The following is a 6,784-nucleotide window of genomic DNA, read 5'->3' as shown; positions in this document are numbered from 1 at the left end:
CCAGTGAAGTAAGTTGGGGAGAAACTGGATCCCTCATGATACAATATACTAAAGAAGCTTTAGGATGTGATCTCAGGAGGGCCGAGTCTAGACCGTGATTGAAAATTTTGGCCACGAAGGTAAAGTGAGAAGTTAGTTTGGGGCCTGCGATCCCTTCTGGCTGATCTCGGTGGCTAAGCATCCTGAGCAGCGTGAGGAGTGATTCTTAGCTATAGGATTGTTTCCACTAAGAGATTCTCACAGATTGATGGGGACAAGAATCCAGAATGTTGGGAGCTGAGATGAAGTGCCACCCAAGGGCATATCTAGAAGAATTTCCCCTGAAGAAAGCACTTTACATCTGTTATGCTCCACTGAACTCATATTTTTATTTGTACTTAACTAAACCTGTTTATATTTCTATTTGACCAACACCCTCAGATATGTAGAAGTCTAAGCCAATGAAAGAATGTTTGTTGTTCGACTGTTTATGGTTCTAAGCAATGAGAACAGCAAGCTGGGGACGGTTGGACTCTCCGTCTGCAAGCCCTTGATTCCAGGCTTTTTCCTCTCTTATTTCTGTCTCTTTTCTTAATTCTAATAGTGACCCTGCTTCAGGCCTGTTCATCCAGGACTGGTCCCCAAGAACAGATAAAGAAGACCCTAAACCACAGGTTCGTCTTGGAATCACTGAAAAATTTGTGAATCCTTTTTACCTTTTCATTGTGTATAAGATGTTCTTAAATGGATTGAAATAGTTCAACAGTTGGTGGAAGATTTGGGCATATAGTAGAAAAACTTTGACGATAATTCTGGGGTTTCCCTGGCTTGGAAAATTGGCTTCGAGATTATCTGTGACCTAAGCTGCCCAGGATGGATGACCACACTCCTTGATGTTGAGGATGTGCGACCCTGTGAGTGTCAGGCTGTGAAGGGAATCCTACGCTTCATATCATCTTGCTATTTTTTGGTGATAGGGCAGCTACAGCCATGGAGGAGGGCGGGGAGAGGAAGTGGAGGGAAGTGGAGAGTGGGAGTGAGGGATGCCAAGAAGCTTCAGCCCCATCCATAGATAAGACAGTCACACAGCTTAAGGACCCAGTCCCCCCCATACACACCCCTTCCCCCTGCTCTCAAGTATATCCAGGACCCCAACTCAGAGTTGGCACCTAACTTGAGCTTCTCTTCCAATGTCACTGGGTTTAGGGGGCTCAGTGAAATCCCCTGCCCACCACCAGATCTCATGGCAGTGAAAGAAACAGCAGCAACCCTGGTGGAGGAGGGGCTGGGACATGATATCCTGGGGGATCTCTGGTACTGAGACATAAATGCTTGTGCATTTAAAAAGGAAAAAGAAAATCTGATTCAAATGCCCAGGGCTAGAGGTCATTGACGGACACAGCCATGGTTCCCAGTGTAGGCTCATAGGAACAGAAGCCCCCACCCAACACTGAGATGCTGGGCCAACAAAGACCAGGAAGAGAATCCTGCCTGTCCACACTGCCCAGTAATGTCAGATTTCTCAGCCCCGAGACCACATTTCTTTGACATACATGCTCTGAATTTCTCAGAGAGGAGAAATTGAGGCACCACCCAGATACAAACATCCAAGGCCACAATCAGAGGACAGTAGGCTTTTTAGAAAAGGGGGTGGGGCAAAAGGAGAGAGAGAGAACAAATTGGAATGCCCTGCCACAGAGGAAGGCTGGGGTTGTGGGGATCGGACTGGGGGTGGGAGGGATTCTGGATTCATTGGTGGTGGAGTATGGACACTGGTGGGGGGATGGGCTCCCGAACACTGCATGAGGGAAAAACAAGCACGAAATGTATGAATCTGTAACTGTACCCTCACTGTGACTCACTAAATAAAAATAAAAATAATAAAAAAGAGAAAAAAAAACTAAAAAAAACTGGAGTTCATTAAAAGCACAAAACTCTAAAAAAAAAAAGAAAAGGGGGTGGGGATTACAGAAGAATCTTATTTAGAGACTGTCATGAGGTATGAGATTATTAACAGGCAGTCTGCATGCAAGGCATTCTTATGACAAATGTCAGGATTAAAGTTTCTTCTTTTTTTTTTCTCTCTCTCTCCCAGGGGTACAGAGAGGGTGAAAGTGCCTGGCTTGGCCCCATCCTGCCCCACCCTCCCACCCAGATCATGCCACCCTGAGACCCACCCTATTTGCATAAAAGCTCTTCCCCCTTAGAGCAGGAAGATCATCCAACTGAGGACAGGAGGCTGCTTCTTTTTTACCCCAGGAACACCCCACGAGAAAAGAAATATTTGGAGGGGAAGAAGATAATGCTCACCAGATTTTTACCTGCACCTACTTGGCAATCTCAGGACCAGTTTGAGACTGAAGAAAAGTCCAGATCCCAGAGATCACGACAAGCCTCACTGGTTTTCTTCCAAAGAGAGCCTCCACCATACAGGCACTGGAAAGGCTAGATGTCTCGGTGTTAGAGGACTTTGGAGATGGAGGCACTTTTCCAGAGATCCATGTGGCCCAGTATCCACTGGACATAGGACAGTGGGAAAAAATGTCTAGTGCACTGGCCATTCAGGTGGATGCAGAAGGAAAAATTAAATATGACACAATTTTTCAACAAGGGTAGTCAAGAGACAGGGCAAGTGCACAGACCTGGTCCCCAAGGATGTCATGAATGTGTATGACCCAAAGCTCCAAAGACCCCATGAAGAAGCCATTAAAGAGACAAGAGACACCAGATGAGCCACAGAGGAACTGCTGTCACAGAGGTGATTTCTGCCAAGCCCACTCAAGTGCCCGATGAGTATGTCTGCTACACTCCTGCTCAACAAGGAGCAGCTTTCATCTCAGGAGTGAAACAGAGGCTCATTCAGATCCTGGAGATGCAGAAAGATCCCGTGGAGCCTCTAAGGTTCCAGATCAGTAAGAACATTCCTCAGGGACCACCTTCTCCTGTACTGTCATGCATTCTCCTCCTCAGAAGATGACTATTAAGGAACAAGACTGGAAGATTGCTCCTTGCTTTTTCACACTGTAAAAATGCTAAGGGTTACATGGTCCCATTAGACAGGCCTGGCAGCCAATGGCAGAGTGCTATAGAGTGCTCACATCAATAAGAATGTTGCCAAGGGGCTGGAGCGATAGCACAACGGGTAGGGCCTTTGCCCTGCACGCGACCGACCCGAGTTCGATTCCCAGCATCCCATATGGTCCCCTGAGCACCACCAGGGATAATTCCTGAGTGCAGAGCCAGGAGTAACCCCTGTGCAGAGCCAGGTGTGACCCAAAAAGCAAAAAAAAAAAAAGAATGTTGCCAAGCTGGTTGAAGCACTGTGGTTGCTGATGGGAAGGCCGGGAGAGCTGTGGAAATGCGGGCTCAAGTGGAAAGAAAGATGGCTCAAAAGGAAAGGAATAAGCATGAAGAGAGGCTGTGGGCAATGGCCCAAAAACTAGGGTTGCCCAGAGAAGAACTGGGATCCAAAGCCCTGAAAAGAAAGAGGACAGAGAGGCTCCAGCCAGGGAGGAGATCTGGCAGGACAGGCAGAAAGAGAGACAGCAGGCCTAGAATCTCTCCTGGGCGGCGCCTGAGAAGGCAAAAGGCCAGAGAAATGAAGGCCTCAACATCACTGAGGTTGTGGCACTTGGGGTGCTTAACCTTCCCGCTTCTGGAAAGGTTCTGTATGACCAGAGGCTCTCAGGTATGTAGAGCAGCTTTGCATCCATGCTTCCAAACTGCGCCTGGAGAGGCCGTGAAGGGGGAGCCTAGAACATTTACAGGCCCAGTGAAGATCCGGACGGGGATATGCATGGGGATGCCTTAGAAGCCAGAATGAAGACCCACAGATTTGTTCCTGGCAAGTTTCCTGGTTCAGATGGGAAGCAGCAAGGCTGGCCCGGTCCAGTTCAGTTTGAAGAAGATCCTTTTGGTTTGGACAAGTTTTTGCAAGAAGCCAAACAGCACAGTGGTGACAAAAGACCCCCAGAGAGCAGCGACCCTGAGGAACCGGAGCAGGAAGGCAAGAGGAGAAGGGAATAGGTGGGAGCAGGCGGAGAAGCCTGGCGGGAGCCCCACCAATGAGTCAGAGAAGCAGCATTTGATGTGGAGGAAGCGATGGCACTGGCCGAGGGGCAGCTGCTGCCCAGCCGGCCTGGCAAGCCTTTCCATGAGTCCTGGCACCCTGGCACACCCGGCCTCCAGCTCTGGCCTCCTCAGTTTGAACTCTGACTGCTCAGCAACAAGAGGCACTGACCCTCTGCCCGTGGCAGTCAGCGACGGTCTGCAGGACATGATGTTCAGCGGCTGGGCCAGGACGCCGCTTTGTACAAAGTGCATGCCATTGCGGGGTCTGGGGGGAGGGAAACAGGGGGCTTGCTGGTGGGAAATGTGCCCTGGTGAAGGGACGGGTGTTGCAACTTTCTAGAACTGAAACCCCATCATGACCAACTTTGTACCTGTGTTTCAAGGTGGTTCGATAAAATGAATAAATAAATAGATGGAAAAAATTTCATTCGTCACCTGTGAGTTTTCTCATATTATTGCTTTGTTTCTCATGTTTTCCCTCTAAATGCATTAAACCTTCTACGTCAAACTCCTCTGTGTCAGAACCTGCACAACTCCTTTTAGCCTGACTCATTTTTATCAGCTAATATATATCTAATTTTTCCCTACTACAGGTATCTCAGCTTATCAGTACCTTATGCCTATATCTGAATCCCTTTCACCTGTAACTCTTAATTTTTATTGTTTATTTTCTTCCTCAAAGTTCTTTTTTTAGAATATGTCATTAAAAATTTACTAGCGTATTTTCTTTTTATCTAACATTTTCAGCTGTATGAGTTAGAGATGAAATTCTACATCTTTTAAAGGCATAATTTTAAATTTTATCTCTTATAGTGAGTTACTGTACTAGTTTTAAGGAAGTAATATTTTATTTGTGTCCCTCAAACTATAATAGAAAATAGAAAATACAGTAAAAAATCAATCTCACATCTGACCACTAAACTTACATTTTCAAAGGTAACTTAAACTATGCTTATAGCTTATACAAATTTTGAATCTGTTTTTCTAGGTATTAATAGAAAATAAGATAAAGATTAAATATAAAATAATAACATCTTATTTTGGAGAAATGGCAAATGAATTAACTTTCTTCTCTACAAGATACATTCTGAAAGAGTTTATCGAGGTTTTCCTTTCATAAATAAACTCAGAAATTATTTCACAAGAATATTCTGAAGTGTTTTGTGTTGGGATTTACATTAATGTGAGAAGAATAGTTAAATAAAAGAGCTTTCTGCTGCTGCACGAGCATGATCCCAGAGGCCAACTAAATTACTTTGGACACCAGCAGCTCGCAGAAATGCCTCTAGACTGTGAACTGAGCCACTGCCCCATTCAGCACCGTGGGGAAGGGTTTCTTTCTCTCAACCCTTCCTTTCCGGGCACATCATGGCAATCACCGCTTTTTGAGCACAAAATGGAAGTAATAGCCCGCTGCTGTGGGACGCTCGGGAGATCCCGGGGGGGCGGGGGGTACCAGCCCCACCCTCCGCCGATATTTAAGCCCAGCAGCCACATGTGTGGCCTTTCCGCTGCTGCACGAGTATGATCCAAGAGGTCAACTAAACTACTTTGGACACCAGCAGCTTGCAGAAATGCCTCTAGATTGCGAACTGAGCCAGTGCCCCGTGTGGCGCTAGTGGGGTAGGGTTTCTCTCTCCAGGCTTTTCCATCTTATGAGCACCACAAAAGGGGAGTAAAAGCTTGCAGTGATGCAATTTCTGGCAGAATTTTCCCTGGACTTTATACAGAAATCCAAAATCTAATATCTCTTAATTGTCAGCAATGTGAACCGGTTCCTTTTTAGCAGGTCTGATTTTGGGGGAAAACTCAAAACAATAACAGTGAGTTTTTTGTTGAAATATTGAAAGTAATCAAAGTAGCAGCCATGTCTCTAGACTGTGAACTAAGCTATAGCCCCACGCCATCCGAGGAGGGAAATATCCTTCTTTCTCAGTTTTTTTTTTTCCCTTTTCAGGGAGAAGCGGTGTGGCGTCCACCATATTATGAGGACTATTAAGCAGGCACAAACTTGATGGCATGGGAAGGAGAAAAAAAAGAGTATGTACTTGGAACAGCGGGACTTCATATCTCTTCATTCTCAGCAATGGAAAACTAATTATCAAATGCTTTCTTGGCAGTAGGGCTGTCTTTTTGGGGGGGGAAACTCCATCAACAATAGTGAGTTTTGTGTTGAAATATGGAATGTAATCAAGGTAAAGAGAAAATGAAGTGAAATTTATCAGTTATGCAGGCGAGGGTGGGGGGGCTGGGGGTGGGAGGTATACTGGGGTTTTTGGTGATGGAATATGGGCACTGGTGAAGGGATGGGTGTTTGAGTATTGTATAACTGAGACATAAGCCTGAGAACTTTGTAACTTTCCACATTGTGATTCAATAAAATAAATAACTTAAAAAATAATAAAAAATAAAATATAAAAGAGTACATAATGGTCTCCTTATTTTTCTTTTAAAACAATGCATTCTTCATCACTATAATGACTAGAGCAACTGTATTTCACTGAAGACTATGATATCAATAGATCCTTAAATATATTGAGAAAAACTTACTTTAATTAAATGTTCAATACCCCCTCCACCAATTAAGGTAACAAGTGAAAATGAAAATCAAATGCATAATAAAAAATATTTTATTTTTCACAGAAAAGCTGTTAACTGAAATAAGAAAACACCATTATGATGGCATGATGGAAAGAAAACACCTACACACAATGAGGACAACATAGTCAAATTT

The 6,784-nt window shown here is 44.8% G+C and overlaps 1 pseudogene; it reads left to right on the top strand.

Annotated features, from left to right (window-relative positions):
- Positions 1 to 755: 755 nt before the first annotated feature.
- Positions 756 to 4,291, top strand: LOC101550078 (SNW domain-containing protein 1-like; annotated as a pseudogene).
- Positions 4,292 to 6,784: the final 2,493 nt, after the last annotated feature.

Source organism: Sorex araneus, chromosome 1 (assembly GCF_027595985.1).
Source record: "Sorex araneus isolate mSorAra2 chromosome 1, mSorAra2.pri, whole genome shotgun sequence".
In the NCBI taxonomy this organism is placed as follows: Eukaryota; Metazoa; Chordata; class Mammalia; order Eulipotyphla; family Soricidae; genus Sorex; species Sorex araneus.
The sequence above is the reverse complement of the archived record's forward strand: the minus strand, read 5'-3'. Positions and strand labels throughout refer to the sequence as shown.